Below are 6,000 nucleotides of genomic sequence, written 5' to 3'. Positions count from 1 at the left end.
TCTTCTGGTATTTTGATAAAATGTGCATATGACTACGTTGAAAAGAAAGGAGGACCTTCGTTGTTAAACGTTATTAATAAGATTAGAAAATTTAACGTAACTCAAAAATTGCCGTGCAGTACAGTGTGCTCTTTAAATATTTTCCGGTTGTGACGACAACGTATGATCCGCGACATAAACATGTGAAAAGAACACCGACAAAGGAAATGACGACACCTGCAGGTTAGCTAAACGAAGTTCTAGTCCTGGGGTCCCACGGTACTTTAATGCACGCCTGACTCAACACACCTGATCCAAGTAACCAACAGCGGCAGGTAGGTCCAAAATAGTTGGAAAACAAGCAGTGGCCCTCTTGGGCCGGAATTTCTCAGACCTATGCTATAGTATAACCCTATCATCCCCACCCCACACCGCCATAAGGTTGATTAGTGTGCGCCACACTCCATTCCACTTGGCGGCGCACACTACGTTACGTTGTTTCCTAACCGCCATTAAAAAGTGACGAACAAGAAGAATCTTTTATTTTGAAAAGGGCGCGGCGGAAGTGTGATTTGTTGGTGCGAATAGCGGGATGTTGGATTATTCTCACACTGATGTGTATGGGCTGAAAACGTATCATAACTGTCTGGTAGCAACAAAACCCTACATCGAGGCACTGTGAAAGGTATTTATTAAATGTGTTGAATGTGGCATCTGCAGCGGTAATAGTGTTCACTGTTTGTAATAGGACTGTTGCTGTGCTCTCCTCTTGGAAGCTATTATGGGCTAGCTAACGTCAGTTGGTGCAAGCACCCAAAATGGCAGGTATGTGTGAGTCGACGTAGGGTAACTGTGTTTCCTTCGTTTATACTGTCCGAGTAAATACAGCATGTGCTCTGTCACAGTTTCGACTAGGTGTATGTGCGTGGTCTGGGGATTCTTAGGCTGCCCATATGCGTTTAGCCTGTTTGTAAGAAGATAAAGCTAACGTCAAACATTTCATGGCTGCTGTAACGAGCTAAGACCGGGCCTGGATTTCTGTGTGCCCGTAACGTGTGTTGGTGCTCTTCTGTAGCCATCGACTTGTACCGACGGTAGTTCAACTATGTGAGTTGTAACGTTACTAAAACACTTTAAAAAACGACTGAACTACACGAGAATACTGATTGAAAACGAGGTAGCTCAGGCCTAGTGTGGATGTCCCACACACCAGACATCAGCCTGCGAGCCGTTGCTCCTTAAACGTTAATCTAGTCTGTGACGCGGTGCTGATAACGTTTTACGTTTCTTTGGATTTGAGTGTAATTCAGCAGATACTGATATTCTGACCGCTATGTAGTGCGCTAATGAATCCGTGGGAGTTTACAGCAAAAATGATTCAACGTATGTTTACGGTGGGCCCAAAACTGCAAAGCGCATGCAAAGGTGAAAGCACAACGTGGTCAATATCATATACTAAAATCCATATAGCATGTACTAAAATCAGGAGGCAAAGCAAGGTTATTTGTGTAGCACATTTTTGTCCACCAGTGCTATTCAAAGCGCATGACATAAAAAATAAGAGCTCTTTGAAAGAAATTAAAAATAAATTAACATATACAACTCACGTTGTACATGTATGCAAGTTTTAAAACAAACAAGTTTGAGATTTGTCATCTTTATGTAAATTCTATAAATCTGCCAATTTATTGACCAAGTAAATGTGGCATGTAATAAAGGCAGTGGAAAAATAGAGCCATCTTCAGCTTAGATTAAAACTAGCTACAGTTGGGGCAAATGTAAGTTTCAATGGGAGGTGGTTCCAGCACTGAGCAGCATAATGTTTAAAACCTTCTTCATGTTTAATTTGTACTCTGGGTACCTGCAGCTGACATGTCCTTGCAGACCTGAGACAGCTACCAGGCTTTTATTCCATAAAACATATTACTGATATTATTGCTGATTGTCTGGAGTGCATTTTCCTTGTTGTCTGTGCTTTCATGCTTGACCTTCCATGTGCTGATATGCTTTCAGCCAGTGACAAATACTTTACAGATAATGCTCTAAATCAGTGTCTGCTTATTTAGACCATTACTGTGTGTTTAAAATTTAAATTAACAGCATGGTGGTAAGTGAGAGAGCGCTGAGATTCTTTTGTCTGTTGAAACGCAGGTTTGTGTGGGACTTTTTTGAAATTAATGCTAATCAACATTAGTGAATGACATTGGTTTTAAAACCAAAATACTATAACTGGGGGACTGGTCATTTCAGACTTATTTTAAATACCAGAGATTTTAATAAGTGGTTCCACTGCCACAGTCATCAGATTGTCATGTTAATTCTTGCCTTCTATTTTATTCATTGGACATGTTACATCAACATGCATGTTAAATTTACTATGTTGTTTGCTCATTTGCTGTTGAGTGCTTAACTTTGATTTGGCCTTAAAACCTTCTTAACCATTACCTGTTGAAATGATCAGCAAAGTAATCTCTAAAACACAACTCACACACTGATGCTATCACTAAAATAAAATCTTAAAGGCTCAAAAAAAAAACGGGGTAAGGTATAGAAAATAAAAAGGTAGGATAGTGATTTAAAAAAAAAAAAAAACTGGACAGTTGTCTTATCTGAGTATATTCTCTGAGCACAACCTTTCTTCAGATATAGATGGTGTAAACTAGGGCTGGGTGATTAGAAACTGTTTATTTTTGGTTGATAAGTGCCTGTCCTGCATCCTTGCTACACAGTTATCCTTTTACACTGCAGCAATAGTGTTATGTAGACACATGTGGTGCCAAAACAAGGAAAACACACAGTTGAAAATGTGAAAACATACTGCTGATAAGAGAGGTCGAATATCACTTTTATTTTTAAAACAGGACAAAGAACAGGGTCAAATCGTCTGTAAAATATAAGGAGATGGTTGCTTCTACCTTTTTTAGTGATATTGTTTTATATTTTCCAAAATATTACAGGAAATAATTCCCCATTATGAGTGAATGGGATGTTCAGACGTTAGAGTGGTGACACCATCAACTACAGTATGAGAAGCTATTCAGTTTGCCTTTTAAATTTTCTAACTCACCACATTTTTCACACTTCTTACACATTTTTTTCTTTTATCAATCATTGAGAAATTTGTCTTGATTTAGAAAATGTGGCCACCTAAGTCACTAGACATATTTTGTGTGTCTAAAGCCTTAATTGAACTGGAGTGGTCCATTCACATCCATGGTAAATGAGAGCAGGCGTTTGACCTGGGAAGCTGACATGAGGGCTTTTGTAAATCTCTCCAGAGCCCACATCTTTGTTACTACAAACACATATTTCATACCAACTCATTTAGCATTATTCTCTCTCAGAAAGTCACTTTTTTTTTTTACAACAGGAGTTACTTTCTGTGGTTAGCCAGAGTTCAGAAGTTTCTTTTCAGCTTAAGGTCCACCAGACTCTATGCAGATTACATCTCCATGGTAACCAGAACAGCCAAACCTGTGCTACATGCTGAATGTTACACGTTTCAAGCTAAAACAAAAGACACACATGGACACACACTATATATACACATATATATACACATATACATACACAGAGATACAGACATACATAAGTTGTGTCAGGGGCTGCATTCTTCGAAGGATGTGTTCTACAGAGGTGTAGCCTTCACAGCCGTTGTTGACCGCATAGGCCAAACTATGGGCTGAACCTGAATGAGACAGTCTAGCCTACAGAGGATTTCCTTTTTTGCATCACTGTTTCTGCCCCTTACCATTGAGTTGTGAAACACCACTCCTGTTGCCTAGCAACCTTCACAGTTGCAGTTGGACCAGAAATGGACAATGGTGTGCTACTGGGAAAATGTATTAATATCATCGCTAATGATGAATCTAGAAATGTTGATTATATTTTTGTTTTCAGTTGGAGGAAAGTGATTTGCCACTTTGCGATTAAGACCCCTTGTTTTTAAAATGTTTAATCTTTATTTATTTGACTGTGTTGCAACACATTACAGCGTACCCCTGCAATTTCACGGAAACCGCAAATATCCTCCACATGGGTTTTTTTTTTTTTTTTTTTTGTGGCACTATATAATTTTTCATGTGTTTTAACGCTAAATTAAAGACAGTCTTTTTATTAATTCCAGGCTCAGGCACCATGGGGAACACTGACACAAGCACTATTGCAGCTGTCAGGGCAACTCCGCCACTTGGCGTCGAAATAAAATAAACTACTAACTGTCTACAAGACACTCCACCACTCGGCATACAAATAAAACTTTTTCCTTCTCTCAGGCACGACATGAACAAACATTAATCCTCCAGTGAGGAATAAAGGAAGTTGGATGTATTTATACACTAAAACAAAAGACTAATAGAACACAGGTGACACCAACTCAAATAATGGAACACAAAGCTACCAATTACTAACATAGGGGACCAGGAAACTCAGAACCCAAAATAAAAGTACAAAACCAGAAACATAATTCTCCCATCATAACAGAACAATATAATTTACTAATTTAGGTCACTAATTTATTTACTAATAATGTATTAAGCTGATTTTCAGATCAAATTAAAGCATTTTTTGGGGTGCATTTGGGGGAAAATTTACATTTTAAACTATAAAAATATAGAAATAGGCTTCTTTTTTTTTTTCTTTTTTTTTTTTTTTTTGGACCACATCCAAAATTTGCGGTTTTTCACAATTTGCAGGTGCTGTTGGAAAGTAACATAATTTCGGGGGTTTACTGTACTTACACTTCTGTAAAATAGTGAACTTGGGCCTGATTCACAGATTCAGCACTTTTGTGGGGCGTATTTGTTTTTCCATCACTGGTGATGTTGGAATATGTTGGGCTGCAAAGGATACAACAGATGAAGCCTTCATGTCCCAGGAAAAAAAGTGCATATTTGTTGGCTGCATTTGAAGAAGTCTTCAAAATGTGACAGCTTATCATGACGCTGTGATGCAGTGCACCTTCTAATACAGCCTTTGAAGAATGTGACCCCTGAATTGGGACACAGCGATAGATCCCCAGATCTTCTCACTGTTTACAGAAATGTAAACCACCTTCCATTGTTGAATAGCCAGCAAGGCAGCTTATCTCAACCTTTTTCTGCAGCCAGCAATTCCAGCATGAAATAAGTCTTAAAAGTTAATAAAAAAGGCTGATTCCCAGTGTAAAGTTACAGGATGTTCTACAGTTACTTTTTGCAGAGTGAGTGGAAAAGTGGAAGGGCAGGCTTTTCAAGGGCCACTGCTCTTGTTGTCTCTCTACCTACTCATCTGCAGTGGGTACGGGAGGGATATTTGGAAAACAAGCTGGGAGGTGCCCCTTAAGGAGCAGGGTTGCCCTTCCATGATCTAGTGCCAAGCCTTACATGAGCCCAATAAACAGAAATATTATGCCTTGATGGCTGCAGAGAGTATCAAATAATTGATTAAAAATGTGTTTTGAGCCTTACCAATCCTTGTGATTGTCAGATTGATTACCTGAATCATGGGTTATTGCATTCAGTAATCTTCACCATAACACACAGGCCATTATTGTATTCTTGTGGTCTAATGGACGTGTTTAATGTGTGTCATCCTCATTTATGGTGTTGCATGTATACTTTAAGAATTAGCAAGAATATTATATTATTATTATTATATTTTTGGCCATATCACCCAGCCCTAGCATAAGTCCTCATTCAAATGACTTTCTTTCATTTGTAATTGTTGCAAAATGTGTTATGTCAAATAGGCCTGCATATAGTTTAGTTAATGCTCACAATTTTAATAATAGTGTTTGATTGGCTTTATGCGAAGTACACTATAGCTAAAAATATGTGTATCTCTTCCAGCATCTGGTCAGTGTGATTCATAATCTGTAGACTCTGCAGTAGGGCTGTGCAATTAATCAAATTTGGAATTCGATTTCAGGTCTCAACGATCACAAAAACTATGTATATACGTGTGTATATGTATAAACACAGACCGACATATGACCAACTAATAAAAAAGAAACGAACAACGAGAAACCCCCACAACGTCCTT

At 38.4% G+C, this 6,000-nt stretch overlaps 1 protein-coding gene across 2 annotated transcripts in view; it reads left to right on the top strand.

The window, feature by feature from the left end:
- Window positions 1-224: 224 nt before the first annotated feature.
- The window catches only part of LOC113128031 (zinc finger protein 638-like), a 32,635-nt gene continuing 26,859 nt past the window's right edge, over window positions 225-6,000 (top strand). The window contains exon 1 of one of the 2 annotated variants that reach the window (XM_026303075.1): window positions 225-314. The gene's annotated coding sequence lies outside the window, so the exon portion shown is untranslated. Of the gene's footprint in view, window positions 315-546; window positions 665-6,000 lie in introns of those variants that run through there. The other variant, XM_026303074.1, reaches the window with a different exon arrangement.

This window comes from Mastacembelus armatus, chromosome 1 (genome assembly GCF_900324485.2).
Source record: "Mastacembelus armatus chromosome 1, fMasArm1.2, whole genome shotgun sequence".
In the NCBI taxonomy this organism is placed as follows: domain Eukaryota; kingdom Metazoa; phylum Chordata; class Actinopteri; order Synbranchiformes; family Mastacembelidae; genus Mastacembelus; species Mastacembelus armatus.
This window is presented reverse-complemented; position numbering and strand designations above follow the sequence as displayed.